At 37.2% G+C, this 18,085-nt stretch overlaps 1 long non-coding RNA gene across 1 annotated transcript; it reads right to left on the bottom strand.

The window, feature by feature from the left end:
* Window positions 1–3,110: 3,110 nt before the first annotated feature.
* LOC126600696 (uncharacterized) lies at window positions 3,111–5,433 on the bottom strand. The gene is made up of 2 exons (XR_007615545.1): window positions 4,434–5,433; window positions 3,111–3,964 (listed from the first exon to the last, which is right to left on the bottom strand). It is a non-coding gene; the product is annotated as an uncharacterized LOC126600696 (long non-coding RNA).
* Between the last annotated feature and the right edge of the window lie 12,652 nt (window positions 5,434–18,085).

The raw sequence follows: 18,085 nt of genomic DNA, 5'->3' as shown, positions 1-18,085 counted from the left end.
CTTCGATTTACTGTTCATTAACAGTGTGCTTCCCTTTTTACCCCGGCTTTTTTGTTGTTATTTCAACTTTGCCACTTTTGCTTTGCTGTCAAACGGAGAGTAGAATGGTGACGCGTGGATCTTCACCGCTTCTTCCCTTCCGCCTCTTCGTCTCATCTGGCAAAACATCGTCTACTTTAACTCTGTTGCTCACAATTAATAGAACAAATATTCGAAACCTCAAACCAATAAATCGAAGAAAACCTAAAACCCTCAAATCAGCAAAGCGAATTCCCGCAATCAATTTCAAGTGTTAAGCGGCTGGGTTCTAGGTCTTCTGATTCTGGCGAGTTGTTTTCGTACGAACGCCGTCGAACCGTACCGTGTCGCCGTCTACAATTTAAGGTATGAGGGTTTTAAATTTATTTATACAAGATTTTTAGCAATCCAAGTGAACATCGAAGCATCTATCCATCGCTGAAGCATAGTGAGTAGGATCAATTGCTCCTTTTACAAATTGTAATCACTGCCAATTTTCCCACTTCTACAAACTTATTTCTACAAGAATCTCTTTTGTTTTATCTCTTTTTTCTTTGTTTAGCAGTCGATGAATACAGAGTGGGTAAGATCAATTGCTTCGCAGCCTCACCCTCTAAGAGCAACTCCACCCATGGGGCATTCTCCTTGGCAATCCACTATTGAATCCACCCTTTTGAACAGTAACTGCCTTTAATGAATAGTAACTACCATTAATGAACAGTAATTGTCATTTGCATCTCCACCCTTGGAACCCTCCCCCTGGCAATAGGCAATAAAATATTAGTTTTTTTTTTGTTTGTTTAAATAATACAAAATAAAATTATTTGTAATTTCGGATAAGATTTTTTAAATCGTTCTCGTTGCGCCGCGTGTCATTTTATAAAAAAACAATTATTTAGTGATGAATTTCGATAAGATTTTTATCCAATGTCATCGTGCCACGTGTCGTTATCTTTTGAGAATCTTTGACGATAGATTTCGATCAGATTTTAACTCGTTCAAAATTGCGCCACGTGTCATTATCTGAAAAGATAATTATTGGAGATCGATTTCGATAAGATTTTTATCCAATACGATCATGCCACGTGTCATTATCTTTTCAGAATCTTTAAGGATAGATTTCGATCAGATTTTTAACGAATGACGGCATGCCACGTGGCCTTATTTACAATCCAATCCTTTCTGAATCTTCCATATAATCCACCATCCATCATCACAAATCTCACACCAATTTTCTCAACATCTTTATCTCATTATTCATAGTTTCTGCTTCTTCTTCACCATCCATCATTACAATGTCTTCTTCTTCATCAATGATGATGTGGGAAATCGATCAGCAAGAGGAAGAATTGTTTAACCAATCTGAAGGAATGTTCAACCTTTAGATAGCCGAAAATGAGATGGAAGAGGATGAGGAGCGTAGAAGGAGAGATGACGAAACAAGAATGGCCAGAGCCTCACATTCCCGTTTAGTCATCCAGACTGTTGCTCAGATATGCATGCCCAATCGTTCAAGAAACCTTGATAGAAGCAGGCAACGACGGGGTGAAGAGCTGTTGGACGATTACTTTGTCCATAACAGTGCATTTCCTGATACGTACTTCAGACGTCGTTTTAGAATGGAACGACATTTGTTCAACAGAATCATGACTGATGTTTGCAACCATGATTCTTACTTTGTGCAAAAGAAGGATGCTTGTGGTGTTATGGGTCTCCTGCCTGAGCAAAAAAATCACTACTGCATTGCGGATGCTTGCGTATGGAGCATCTGCAGACCAAATGGATGAGATAACGAGGATGGGGAAATCAACCATTCTTGAGGCCCTGATGAGGTTTTGCGGAGCAGTCGAATCTTTGTACACCGCAGAGTACCTCCGAAAACCTACTCACAGGGACTTGCAAAGGCTTCTGAAGAAGGGCGAGATGCGAGGTTTTCCTGGGATGATAGGAAGCATCGATTGTATGCATTGGACGTGGAAAAACTATCCAAGTGCATGGCAAGACGCATATGGGGATAGAAAAGGATCAAAATCTATCATTTTGGAGGCAGTGACATCTTTTGATACATGGATATGGCACGCCTTTTTCGGGGTTCTGGGGGCTCAAAATGATCTCAACGTCCTTGCCCAATCCCCAGTGTTCAACGACGTTCTGCAAGGAAAGGCACCAAAAGTCACGTACGTCGTCAACAGACGTAGGTACGACGGGGCATACTACCTAGCTGACGGCATTTACCCACGGTGGGAAACATTTGTCAAAACAGTGCCACGTCCGCGAAGTGCAAAGGAAAAACACTTTGCAAGTTGTCAAAAGGGGTGCATGAAGGATGTGGAGCGTTGTTTTGGTATCCTTCAAGCTCGTTGGGCGATCGTCAGAGGTGCTGCCAGAATGTTCGATGTAGAGTCATTTCGATCCATCATGATGACGTGCGTCATTCTTCACAACATGATTGTGGAAGATAAGTTTGATTATGATGCGGTTGATGAATATGAGCCAGAGCCAGACACGATGAACAATTCAAGAACACGGATATATTATGCGCATGATGCCACCGAAGAACCCGTGCAACACGAGCCATTAGAAAGGGATGGACATTACAATGAAAGGGTCATTCAACGATATACTGCACTTCAAAGGTCATCTATGCACAATGATCGGCAAATTGACTTGATAGAGCACCAGTGGGCATTGAAACAAGCTGAAGATACTTAAGTTTATTTAGTATGTTTGTTTGTATTTGGTGTGTTTATGTAATTTTATTTGGTGTGTTTTTTGTAGTGAGTTTTTTATTATTTCGTATGTTTATGTAATTTTATTTGGTGTGAATTATTTGGTATGTTTATGTAATTTTATTTGGTGTGTTTTTTGTAGTGAGTTTTTTATTATTTCTTATGTTTATGTAATTTTATTTGGTGTGAATTATTTGGTATGTTTATGTAATTTTATTTGGTGTGTTTTTTGTAGTGAGTTTTATTTGGTGTGTTTTATAATTTCATTATACGTGAACAATTTGATGAATAAAGATTCTATTATTAGGATAAATATATTACGAAATTAAATACATGTACTCTCACTTTTAATAAAGTATTAACTTCAATAAAATGGAAACAACATAAATAATAAATTACATAAGTACCCTATTCCGATTACATGGAAACAACATAAATAATAAATTACAACCCAAAGTGATTGGAAAACTATGGGTTCCGATTACAAAAGTACCCTAGTCCTCACCACTTAACCAATCTGTGGTGCTAGGATCATCTTGTCTTGTTGTGCTAGGACCATTTTGTCTTGATCTCGCTTCTCTTGCACGCCTCCTTTGCACCACATCCGCTTTCTCCGACTGCAAAAAATATTTAGAATTTGGAGACATCCCTTCTAAACGCGTGTTCATAATGTCACGATCTCGTTGTGCAATTCTTTCTTCTCTAAGAAACTCCCTTTCTTGCCTAAGTAGCTCTCTTTCCCTCTGTTCAGCTTGAAATGCTTGTTGAATAGCTGCAGCTTTTACCTCATCTCTAGCTTTATCAGCCTCATATTTCGCCAATTCCCGCACCAACGTCAATTCACCTTGACGAGCAAGTTCTTGCATGTACTTTCCATAATCATTCTTGGAAGCACTCCCTTTCCTCTTTGAAGCCTTCTTACCTTGAGGCCTAATTGAATAACGGGTCGACCCCGACGCTTGTTCTGGAATGGGCGTTTCAGGCACTTATTCTCCATCTTCTTCATCAACATGGGAGCCATGATCGGGTGTAGAGTGTGGATGGGTGCTGTGTACAAAGGTGCTGTGTAGAGGGATGCTGTTCATGCATACTTCTGGACCAACATGCACAACTTTGAATTTAGGACAATCTTTAACAATATTCCAACATTCCCACCGGGTGAATGATTTGTTTCTTGATTTGATTTTGGCAGCATACCATGCTTGTGCTTGAAGTTGCTACAAATAATAATATTGAAATTATTAGGTAACAAATAAATAATACAAACAAATAATAATAATGAAATTATTAGGTAACAAATAAATAATACAAACAAATAATAATAATGAAATTAGGTCACAAATAAATAATACAAACAAATAATAATAATGAAATTAGGTCACAAATAAATAATGCAAACAAATAATAATAATGAAATTAGGTCACAAATAAATAATGCAAACAAATAATTATAATAATGAAATTAGGTAACAAATAAATAATACAAATAAATAATAATAATGAAATTATTAGGTAACAAATAAATAATACAAACAAATAATAATGAAATTAGGTCATAAATAAATAATGCAAACAAATAATAATAATAATGAAATTAGGTAACAAATAAATAATACAAACAAATAATTATAATCAAATTAGGTAACAAAATAATAATACAAACAAATAATTATAATATATTCTTACCTCATCCGCATAATTTGCCCCACTTCGAACATTACTACTAGCTTGTGTCAATGCAACTCTCCACGTACTAAAGGAATGGCTAAGTATTTTCCAACGACTGGACATCGATTCTTTGGTTCTTTTCCCACTCATTTGCTCAAGAAATTTGGTATGAATTAAACTCCACATTTCTCGCAACTGCATCTCATTACCCGTAAGGGAATTATGAGTAACTTCAACCCAGCTAGTGCACAACGCAACATCTTCAAGAAGCGACCAATTCGTACCTGCATCAGTAGTCATTTTGTGGAAAAAAATTGGATTGAAACTTTGAGAGAAAGATAAGAATTTGATTGAAAGTAGTTGAGAAAATATGAAATTGTGGTGTAAGGTAGATGGAGAAAAAGTGGTATTTATAGAAAAGTATAAACAATTTTTTACAAATTTTTTACAATTTTTTCGGATTTTTTCCATTTTTTTTAAATTTTTATTCAAATAATTAATCTCTGCCGTTGGATTTAAAAAAATTTGAATTCCAACACTCCAGATTGTGCCACGTGTCACAACGGTAACTTTTCTTAATTTTAAAACTATTTTTTCTTTATTTATAAAGCATATTAATATCGACCGTTGATCTCAGATCGAACGGTTGATATTAAATAAGATATATATATATTTTTTACCGTTGAGATCCAACGGTCCAAATGAAGGATCCGTTGAGATCGAATGGACCGTGGGAAGCCACGTGGCTTCCCAACAGTAACTGAGACCTTCTGAAAAGCGGACTGCTGTTCTGAAAAGTTGTCGGGCGACGTGCCCCCACGCGTGAGTGGGGTGCACGCGCCTGACAGAAAAAAATAAAAAAAGGGCTGGGAGCTCGGGCTGCCGGGCTGTCACAAATTGACAGGCCTCTTGCTCGGGCCTTCTCCACGAGCTCGGGCTCTTCATGGCTGGAGCTGATTGACAGGCCCTCGGGCCCTTTCTTCTCCCCTGTCCCCCGGCCTACATGCAAGGCTGGACTTGCTCTAAACGCTACTCATCACTTCGTTTCTCGGCGATTGCATTGTTCCCAAAGTCAGCTCCGTCGGCAAGAACGTCCCCAACCTTGCCGCCTCCATTGATGATTTCTTTTAATTTCCCTTCCGTTTTTTTTTCCTCAATTTTTTTTCGATTTTACCTATTTGGTGCCTAAGAAATGGTGGGAAATTTGAATAAGGAAAGTGTTTTAATTTTCCCACATTGTATCTGGGTTAATATTCAACATTTTAAGCTACTCTGCATGTTGTATAATCGAGTTATTTTGCTGGGAAATTAGTATTTTATGGGTGAAACATTGAAGAATCAAATGTTATTTGAACTCTGGTATCGATATTGTACCGATTTGAATAGTGGGAAATAGCACAATATTTCATAATTTTTTTTTGTAAGAAAACTAATGAAAATAGCTTGAAAACTTTGAATTTTAATGATAAAGACAAAATAAAGGGTAAAGTGATAGCACCAAGATTGATTTTTTAGTGTAAAAATATGATTTTTTTGTTAAAATGAACAGTACTGACAGTTTTTCGTTAAAATTCTTTTTTTTGTATGTTAGTACTAATATCGATCCAAAGCCACATGGTCTACCTATGGTCAAATTTTGATATAACAATCTACTCAACGTTTTCAATGTAAATATTATTAATCTTTTGAAACACCATTTTTATATATTTTAAACATAATCTTTCATTTAATTTTCAATCCCGCAGCAACGCGCGGGCATAATTTCTAATGATCACTATTTGTTAACCTCAATCAAATATACTCTATACTTTTAATTTCAACTCTAGGTAGAGTACTATAATTTAGTGAAATTCTTCTTCATTTGTATGTGAGAAGTTTTAGGTTCGATTCTCGTCAAAGACGAATTCGAACCACATTACTGCTAGCTCATTGTGACTTAGCCCACTCTCCCACCCCTTATTGTAGATAATATCGTTTTTCGTTGACCAACCCTTCCTAATTCACATCTTTATTGAAAGAATTTCTTTGGTAATTCCTTAAATAAGGATTAAAAAATTACCTGATCTCCGCCTACACAAGCAAATTGTTGATAAAACTCCAAAATGGCATTCTATGTTGACCCTATTTTTTTTCTCCTTATCATTCAGGAAAGACAAGAAAATTGCAGGGTAGCAAACATTCTCTAGAATTTCTCTTAGATTTGAACCCATAGTTGATAAAAGAACAAGAATAGATATTTTTTGTTTCCTACACACACGAGCCCATATCCCTACTTTTTTCTATCAATCTCTATTTCTAATCTTCCCTCCCCCCCACCCCCCACAGTCTGATATTATGATGCCGGTATAGACAGAAATTCCGTTATGGTTCAATTCGAACCAGTAATAGATAACGGGGTTTTGCAATATTTGATTGATTACAATTCTGTATATTCCATTTACTATAGAAGTTCCCAGGGACTTCATTAGAGGAATGTTTCCAATAAAAATTGTTTGTTCTTGCACATCCCATTGATTTTCCAAATTAATCCCATGGATACATATAATTCTGAAGAATATGTGAGTGATTCATATACAGCATCTATTTCTTTTATCAAGGGCTCTACCAATTGATATGTGGAAATTCATTTATCACGTTTACACATACATAAGAGCTTATGCCCGAAGGAAGCCGCATATTAAACCATATTTTACCAAATAGATATCCGTGTTATGATCCAAGTAAGTCTTGGATATATATATATAGAGGAAATGGGAGGAATGGTCCCTGAACTATGCTCGAATTGTAGATTTGGTCCCTAAACTAAAAAATCATTAGATTTGGTCCCTGAACTTAACAAAATGTATAGCATTGGTCCCTCTATACTAACACCGTGAGATTTTCCGTTAGTTTGATGACGTGGTCTTTGTGGGCTCCATATTTTTGTTTACTAAATGCCATGTGGCTTAAAAATTCAAAATAAAAATAAATACAAACATAGAAAAAGAAAAAAATAAAAAAGTAAAAGTTATCTCTCTCTCTCCCGTCTTCCCTTCTGCCTCAAAAAATTCAAGAAACCCAGAAAAGATTATCAAAATAAATACAAACATAGAAAAAGAAAAAAGATTAACAAACCCCGAAGATCGAAACAAATTTGTGACTGAATCCACAACTTCTACCAAAATTCTGATTTCCCAAATTAAAATTATGTTGGGATCTCATCTGAATATTATGAAATCTAGCTCAAGATTCAATTGAACAGATTCTATCAAAATTTGCTAAAATTCTGATTGCCAAGAACTGAAATTTCAAACCCATATTGACATAAATCGAATTCCGAACCCAAATCAACTCACAAATTCGGAATTTTATGAACCCAATTAAATCGAAGAAACTTCATAGCAAACAAAATGACATGGAAATTAAGTTGTAAGAAACAAGTGGCAAAGAGAAAACCTTTGGGCCAATCGGAGACGACCCTCTGCTTGAGCATATCGACGGTGGAGGCTGATGAGTAGCTGAACGGCCCGATATCGGTGCCGTCGTACAGCCGGAACTTTATGTCCACCAAATCCTCCTCCGGCATCTCTCTCAGTCAAGCCTTTGACTTTTGACTTCTCACACCTATGCATCGACCGATTGCTTCCACGTGTCCCCTTGCGCAGCACCCGATCGGGCCGAACAATTCAAACGCAATTTCCCTTCTTCTCTTTCTTCTATGGAGGTTGGAGGTGGGTACTGGTTGTTGGCGAGCTGATGAAGGAGAAGAAGAAGTGCAGCCGAACAATTCAAACGCAATTTCCCTTCTTCCCTTCCCTTCTCTCTCTCCCGTCTTCCCTAAACTAAAAAAATAAATACAAACGAAATCTTCTCACTTTTGATAATCTTTTCTGGGTTTCAATCATTGTTTCGATCTTCGGGGTTTGTTTTTCCGCTGTGCTTGTATCTGATCATTGGTAATTTGCTGGAGTTGTCTCTGATGGGGTTCTACGATCACGAACTCAGCTGGGGTTTGGAGGAGGCGAGGCAGAAGGGAAGACGGGAGAGAGAGAGAGATAACTTTTACTTTTTTATTTTTTTTTCTTTTTCTATGTTTGTATTTATTTTTATTTTGAATTTTTAAGCCACATGGCATTTAGTGAACAAAAATATGGAGCCCACAAAGACCACGTCATCAAACTAACGGAAAATCTCACGGTGTTAGTATAGAGGGACCAATGCTATACATTTTGTTAAGTTCAGGGATCAAATCTAATGATTTTTTAGTTTAGGGACCAAATCTACAATTCGAGCATAGTTCAGGGACCATTCCTCCCATTTCCTCATATATATAACAAATATATTTTATATTCTAATATATTATATCTATTATATAATAAATATTTTTATATTCTAATGTATTCTAAAGATTTTAGTTTATATAACGATATTATAAATTAATAAGTTATCATATTATTAATTAATAAGTAATTTAATATATAAAAATTGTAATTATTTTATAATATATATTTTTAAATTCCATTAAATTTTATTATAAACTATAATATTCAAGTGATATTACTATAATATCAAGTCAAGTTAGAGTACTAAAGTAGAGTATATTATTTTATCAATTGAAATTAACAAAGAACGAGTGTTTTAGCCAATGATAACAAAAGAGAGTATTTTATCCAATTTCCCGATAAAAATAGACTATTGTAGTTGTAGTTACTGATGCAACATTATGTAGGGCTCGTGACACATTCCGATCAGAGTTGAGGCATGCTAGCCAACACCCAAAGGTGACGTAACTAAAAATGAAAGTGAAGCATGAAAATATGGGTAAATTTAAAACAAAACTAACATTTATTTAATCTAAAGTAGCGAGTGTGCAGTAGTGGGAAGAACCCATAAAACACAAGTGTTCAGGGCATAAATGACATAAAAGTGTGCAGTCGAAACTAGTTAAAGTGCTTAATACACAACCGGGAAAAGCCTTCTACACTTATTTATGGATATGTCAGAACCGTCATATATTCCTTATACGCCACAAAGTAATCAGCTAACTAGGACCTGGAGGGGCGAAAAACAGAAGGGTGAGTGGGCAAAAACAAAGGTTTATAAAACACATTTATTTTCTAAACATACTAACCCCTCACCGTAAAACCTGTATAGTTTCCAGAAAATCATACCACGTATAAGTATGAAATCAAATGTAAATCAACAATAAATCTAGGAATACGCCAAATCATAATATCTCAATAGTAACATAAGTAAAATCAGGTGCTCATCAATCTAGATAACACACGAGTTCATGCAAATAAGTTTTGCCATGAACAGGACTGGGTGTAATCATAATATACGCTTTAGTATTACAACCACGTGAAGATTGGCGCTAGATGCGTCACATACGAGTCAGAGTTACCAAATGCAACATGTTGATGCACTAATCAGTGAGGACTTTGGTACAACAGAAAATGTTAAGTTTATGACCTTCGCTAGATTGCTCCGGTCACTAGTGTGGATAAGTATGTAAATGGATAGAGATAGGGAAGCAAACAAAAGATATACGTGGTTCACCCAGATTGGCTACGTCCACGGAGTAGAGGAGTTTTTATTAATAGTGAAGGGTTTACACAAGTACATAGGTTCAAGCTCTCATTTTAGTGAGTACTAGTGAATGATTTAGTACAAATGACATTAGGAAATATTGTGAGAGAATGATCTCTATTTATAGAAAAGAGTTTCTAGTTTCATTTTGACATTGACACGTGGCGTTATGTGATTGGCCTCTGATGTCGACACATGTCGCGTTATGATTGGTCTCTGATGTTGACATGTGTCGCGTTGTGATTGGCCTCCTTGTTTGAGGGAGACTTTTGTGGGTCCTTGGTGGTATAATGTTGATCGGTGCTTAGTAGTTTCGGGGTTGGTCAAGTATGGTACAAACAGTGGGAGCTCTCTGTGGATGCAGCCCTTGCCATTTTGCTCTCTGTTTGACTGAGAGGGTATTGCCCTCTATTGTTGTGTCTTTGGATGTACGAGTTTATTGTTTGTGTGGCATGTGCCATGTACTCTGGATGTACTAATTTGTTGTTTGTATGGCATATGCCATGTTGTAAGCCTGGGAACTTTTTATATATGGATGCTTACGACTTTTTGACCCTCAAATTCTTGAGTTAGCCTTATATTTTGGAGGAAACCAGAAAACCCTCCTTCCCAGTTCAAGAATAAGCATGTGGAAAGTTACTTATTCAAAAGCAAAAGTATCTTATATCATCTCTTATCCATTTGCTTCTCTTTATCCTTGTTGCTGTTTACGACACAATGAGAAGGAGAACAATCAACCAGAAGCTGAAGTCGAACCTCTGATCCAGGTTGCTTGCTTGGAAGTCTGATTGCTTACCTTGTCTGTTACCTCATTCGGCAGACCTTCTCACTTAGAGACTTGGGGGACTCCCACTATAGGGTTTGTATCACACTTGACCAAACCCGAAACGACAAGTAAGCTTTAAGTGAAATTGATACATTACCTTGTGCATCTCCACCAATTAGAGATACCACTCCTGGATGGAGGAAAAGTACTTCAAGAGAAGATGTTACATTTACCTATGAGACAGATAAGGCAAATGAATACGATACCACACTTCGGTACTTAGAAGTTTTGTGATTACTCAATGACTTGATCTTGCAAGTCCCCAACCGATAAGCTTCACTCACTCGGAAACTTAGGGGAGCACTGTTTGTACCATACTTGACCAACCCCGAAACTACTAAGCACCGATCAAAATTATACCGGTAAGGACCCACAAGAGTCACCCTTCAACTAGGAAGCCAATCACAATGCAACACATGTCAACATCAGAGGCCAATCATAACGCGACACGTGTCGACATCAGAGGCCAATCACAGCACGACACGTGTCAATGTCAGAATGAAACTAGAAACTCTCTTCTATAAATAGAGATCATTCTCTCACAATAATTCCTAATGTCATTTGTACTAAATCATTCACTAGTACTCACTAAAAGGAGAGCTTGAACCTATGTACTTGTGTAAACCCTTCACAATTAATAAGAACTCCTCTACTCCGTGGACGTAGCCAATCTGGGTGAACCACGTACATCTTGTGTTTACTTCCCTGTCTGTATCCATTTACATACTTATCCACACTAGTGACCGGAGCAATCTAGTGAAGGTCATAAACTTAACACTTTCTGTTGTACCAAAGTCCTCACTGATTTTGTGCATCAACACAACATGTACGACAGGACTAGCACCTACAATGGATCCAAGGTGAGCGTGCGCTAATGTGAACATACACGTGAAACCTGGCCCTGGCCTGGGCGAGTACTGCACCGGTGTAACCATGAATGATGAGCAAGTATAATATATATGAACATGCCATGACAATATATAAATCTCAACAATATAATGGCATTTTTAAAATTAAATAAAACGTGGCATGCTAGGCGTAAAATAAATCAAACACTTGTGTAAACTATAAAACTTTATATATTATATATAAAAACAAATGCCCACTTACTGATACGTCAATGGATCATATCCTCCTAGCCTCGTTTGTCCTCGTACCTCTTCAAGATAAGTCTCACCTATATGTGAAATAACTTTACTAATTAATTAATTAGGACATACACTAAAAGGCTAGGAAAATCCCTCATAGTTTGCTCAAACGGAGGGTTTAAATATACGAAAACATTCTATTCGACGTCACGGACCCGTACATGTTAAGCATGCGCCGCCCGGAGGTCGGACGTGCTCTCACACGCTGCCAGGTCGTGGCCACACGCGCACTCACGGGCAGGCCACGCGTCTGACACACTGACAGATGGCAGAGGAATATTCCATTAAATATTAACGGTGTTACCTAACGGCATCATAATATTTCGTTTACTTTAACGGAATATTCTCCTTCTTCTTCGGTTGTCCTCCACCATCCGCTACCACCAACATTGCCGTCCACCTCCGTCTGGTTCGCCAGTTTCTAGAAAAGTTCGCCAGATTTTTGGAAAATTTTTAAAACTTCATATCTTCTTCATTTCTCAACCATTTTTTATGTACTTTTATATGGAAATGAAGCTTATGAAGAGTAGAACAAATCTATACCTCTTAAAATTCCAAAAGGTGGATGGAAATGGACTGAAATTGACTCGAAACTATTGGCCTTAATTTCGTCGTCTTCAACCCGTGTGTTCTCACGTTAGCTCCAATTCAAACCTAGGCTAGTGCCCATGAGGAGTTGCCTAGACGTCTCCAAACCTTCCAAAACCGTGCAACTTGAATGGAAAAATGTCAGAGAAATTCACCCTTGAGTCAAAGCTCCAAGTTTCTCCGAGTTGGAACCTCAAAACTCGATTATTTTAGGATTGGTTGGTACGGATGGGTTCGTGAGGATGAGAGGAGCATGATGGTAGTGATTTTTGGTTCGATTTGTGAGGTTTGATGATGAGTCTTGGCTGTTGCAGAGATGAGAGAGCTACGATGCGAGGGAGAAGAAGAAGAAGAAAGAGACATGTGTTTTCTGATTAGCTGAAAAGAAGAGAGAGGGAAGCTGTTTGATTGGGTGAGGGAAGTGAGGAAAGTGACTGATTGGTGGTGAAGTATGGTCATGGGACACACTTTTAAAAAGGGAAAAAGTGATAAGATTTGTACAATTTAAAATCAGACGAAATCTAACGTACTTTATCAAAAACAGTAGTTTCCAGTACTACGCACACCTGTACAATTCTACTCATTGTTTACGTACTTTAACTAAACGTAACTTTTTTGATACAAATCCGATTCGGGTCTAACTCGTGCTCACGCATTCGTAACAATGAGTATTAATTAATTACAATAACAAGAAAAATAAATTAAAAGTTGAATAATTACGTCCACGTCAGGTTCCACTTTTTCCAAGCAGGGCATAAACATCATTTTACACACTCGGGGAGAAAATTACATGGAAAATTAGTCACGAGTCGTCACAACCTACCCCATTAAGAAAATTTCATCCCCGAAATTTCAACACCACTAAAGATCATAGTTAAAGAACTGACGTGGATAAAATCTTGCATATACTCATCTGTCTCCCAAGTAGCTTCCTCAACAGAGTGGTTTCTCCATAAGACTTTCACCATACAAATGGTTTTGTTCCTGAGAACTTTATCTTTCCAGTCAAGAATCATCACTAGAACCTCATCATAAGTCAAATTTGGATTAATTTCTAACGGTTGAGGAGGAATCACATGTGACGGATCAGAGACGTATCTCCGTAACATGGACACATGGAGCACATTATGCACTCTTGATAATTCTGGAGGTAGATCAAGTCGGTAAGCAACTTCACTAATTTGCTCAATAATTTGATATGGTTCGATGTAACAAGGACTAAGCCTTCATTTCTTCCCGAAACGTACAACACCTCTCTAGGGTGACAACTTTAAGAATACCCAATCTCCAACCTTATATACCCTGTCTGTCTGCTATACTTTTTTGTCGATCCTGTGCTGCTTTCAGATTAACCTTTATCACTTGGATGTTTTGTGTTGTCTCATCCACAATTTCAGGGCCCACCAAAACTCTTTCGCTGAGCTTGGACCAACACAACGGTATACAACAGGCTTTCACATACAACGCCTCAAATGGTGACATACCAATGATGGAGTGAAAGCTATTGTTGTAGGCGACTTCTATCAAAGGTAATCGCTTATGTCATGTGTCTCCGAACTGCAGGACTGAAGATCTCAACATGTCTTCCAACGTCTAAATAGTTTTTCTGATTGCCCCTCGGTCTGAGGATGATAGGCTGTGCTAATGTGATATAAACTAGCACTCAAACTTAAACCCTCTTTTTGATAATTGTAGTATGGATAAGTAGGGATCGTTCTAGGCTGAGGATTAGAAATGACTGCTAATCTACTCAAATTAGACTCAGTTATACTTAACTAGGCTCTTATGACTCAAGACTGACTCAAACTACTCAAAACTACACAAAACTAACAAATTGACTCAAAGCTAACACTAAGGATGACTTTGGACGAAAATTGAACTAAAAAAACTCAAAGCAATGTGTATGGACGAATTCTAACTTATGTTGACTCAAAATACTAAAAAGAAACCAGTTTGGACAGATTCTAACTAAAAGACACGAAATATAAAGGGGGGGGATGGGTTTTTGACAAATTTAAAGACTCTAAACAACTTTGGACGAAATTGGATGTTTTAATGGGTGAATGGCTAGCTAGAGGGTTCATCTCCATAAATGACACATATGCATACAAATCGATTTCCATTTATTATTCCTATTGACCATGAATGACAACACCCCAGATTAACCGTGGATAACACTAATTAACCCTCAGATTTTCCTAAGTTCATTGAATCGGACTCAGCTTCGCAACCAAATTATTCTTATCAAGTTCCTTACACGAACATCATGATAGAGATACATATCAAAGATCATTAAGTTTTGTGAAAATCATAAGCATTGACAAGGCATTCATAACTATGAACAACATGATACTCATACCAGGAATTTTACTTAACACGATCATGACCAGTGACCTCCACTACTTATAAATATAAGTTCATAACTATTAGGTGAAGCTCCCTTATATTTTAGCATCAAATTCATGCATGCAAACTAAGTAGGCCTCCTTAATCAACATACAAGAATAAGTTCTGAATCAAACAGTTAAGCAAATTGCATTCACGATTTATGAAACAATAACTGGATGTAATCAATTCATATGCAATATACGTTCATGGCTTTGAATCAACCTTTAGCTAAAACGAGTTTAGTTCCTTATGTTTGCACTTAAACAAAGATAACTTAAATTAAACATTGAAAACAAAATATAGAATACACCTAGAAACGTTCCAGCAATCTAAGCTTGAATGGCAGGGCACGGCTCCAAGGGTTTCTTCTCCTTCCTCTTTGCAAGGCTACGACACTAGAGAGATTTCTGTGTATGATGGATGTGTTGTGTGAATTATGGTAAGAGATGGATGATGTATGATTGATGCGGTACAATGTATTTATAAGGCAAATACACAACATTGTTTGTCGAGGAAAATGATTAGTTCTTAGCATTGTTTTAGGACTCCTAGAAATCAGATAATAGGTGGTTTAATATGATAAGGAATCCCCCTTGCAACTGGAAATAAGGTAGGATAGGATTATGATAAGGTTAGGATAAGATAAGATAAGGTTTTGGATAATGTTGGATAAGATAAGGTTGGTTAAGATAATGTTCCTTCTTTTTAGCTGATTCCTTATCTTCCAAGTCTTGACTTTATTTTCTTCATCTCTTCAGCATATTTCTAGCCTCTTGAACTTCAAAAACGTCCATCCACCTTGCTCCATGCATGTGCTATCCATTCTTGGCCCAAAACTGCTCCAAAATGCTCCAAATTGCACTTTTTTGCCAACTTTGTCATTTGAACTTGAAAACACACGAAAATAGCTTAAATCACTATAATAAACAAAAACTAACTCACTAAATGCAAAGAAACAAGCTAACTAAGTCGCATAATTATGCTCCTATCATGTGCTGTAGAGTAATTTCAAACCTAGAGCTTCTTGAAAAGCTACCCAAAATTTTGAAGTAAATTTGGGGTCCCGATCAGAAATAATACTAACTAGAACACTATGATACTTGACAATTTCAGAAATGAAAAGTTTGACCAACCAACTCAACGAGTAGTTCTCACGAGCAGGTAGGAATTGCGCTGACTTAGTAAATCGATCTATAATCACCCATATACCATCATAGCCATTACATGTACGAGGCAGCTTGTACACGAAATCCATTGTGATATCTTCCCATTTGCACTGAGGTATGGGAAGTGGTTGTAGCAAACCGAATGGTTTCTTTTTTTTCCGCTTTAACCTGCTGACAGACCGGACAACAACTCACGTACTCTGCAATTTCTCTTTTCATTCTTGGCTAGTAGTAGAAAGGTCGAATAGTATGATATATTTTAGTACTCTCGGGATGCATCGCATAAGCTGAAATATGTGCCTCATCGAGTATTTCTTTATTCAGTTATTCCACATTCGGTACATACATTTGGTTGCCTTGCATGAGCATACCATCAGGCATTCGAATCCTTAGATCTCCCATATTGCCGTTTAACATCGCTTGCTTTAACTCATGGGATTCTAAGTCATTCATCTGAGCCTCAAAAACACAATCCAATAAAACTAGTCTGACTTGAAAGTTGGCAAGTAGGGTTCCCTGGTGATCCACTCCCAAAGTGTCTCCAGTAGATCTTAGGTTGGTCAGAAAAGGAACACGACATGTATAAAGAGCATTAAGTTAACCGTGAGATTTCCTGCTGAGAGCCCTGCTGACCATCATCTCTTATTCACTTTTTTTTTTTTTTTTGAAAAAATCTCTGCAATGTGAGGGAATTTTATTGATATGAAAAAAAAAAATAGGTACACCTAATTAGAGGGGACATAAACCTTATCCCTCATAAAATAAGAAAACCATAGTATAAGAAAATAGGGGGTACATAAACCTTACTCTTCTTGAAAAAGAAAATATAGGAAAAGACTGGGATATAAACTTTATCCTTCTTGGAAAAGAAAATACAAGTAATAGAGGGGGACATAGAGTCAATCCCTTTAAAATAAAGCCTAAAAAGTTAAATGAAAGATAAGTTGCAAACAGAAAGGAAAACCCAAAAGGATTAGGTAAAAAAAGAAAATCACACATCAAGAATAGGAGATAAATCTGTAAGCTGGCATGCCTAAGAAGTCTGAATGCAGAAAAGGAAGAATCTCAATAGGAGGAGTTGTATTCCGAGCAAGAAAAGACGAGAGAAACCCTAAATTGGCTAATTTGTCAGCAACGACATTCCATTCTTGAAATATATGAGAGTAACAAAAACTCATGTGCTGCAACTAGGAAATACAATTTTTTCCAACGAGTCCAGAGTGGCCGAGGAGGAAAAAAAATCCAGAAGCAAAGCAAGATTTCACATTAGAAGAGTCACTTTTAAGCCACAAATTTTGCTAGCCTTGCGCAAGAGCCAACTCTATAGCAAGGATAACAACATGAAGCTCTGTGTATAAAGAAGTAATGATGCCCTAAACTTAGGGAGAAACCACAAACAAAATAACCCGCAGAATCTCGAAAACCCCACCACAAGCCACATGACCTAGGTTACCTTTAGAAGGCCAATCGTACTTACTTTGACCCAAGGAAATGGAGGGGGATGCCAAAGAACATGAACTATAGAAAGAGCTTTACAAGGCTCAACCAAGATTCCAAGAGATACTAAAAGTTGCTTATCCAAAATACCACGTACATGACCAGGAGTGAAAACTCCAATCTGCCTAATCTAGGCTAAAGTAGAGCGACAAATGCGTGGAAATGAAGAAGACACACTTTCAAACTTCACCTTATTACACATCTTCCAAATAGCCATTAATAAGAAACATCCTGATGCTAGCTAGACATTATGAAGTTGTGGAGAAAATCGTTTTGACACAAAATCAAGCCATAAATTTGAGAATGAGCCTGTAGGCGGAAAAATAGTTCCAAATTGAGTAGCAAGCCAAAACCAAGCATGTTGTGCAAATTCACAACCAAAAAATAAGTGCTCAATAAATTCAGAATTATTGTAACATGGTTGGCATATTGGAACCAGAGGAATGCCCCGTCTTTGAAGTTGATCCTCATTTGGGTAGCTTATTGAAA

This window comes from Malus sylvestris, chromosome 14, assembly GCF_916048215.2.
Source record: "Malus sylvestris chromosome 14, drMalSylv7.2, whole genome shotgun sequence".
Lineage (NCBI taxonomy): Eukaryota > Viridiplantae > Streptophyta > Magnoliopsida > Rosales > Rosaceae > Malus > Malus sylvestris.
Note: the sequence above shows the minus strand (reverse complement) of the source record. Positions and strands in the feature narration are given on the sequence as shown.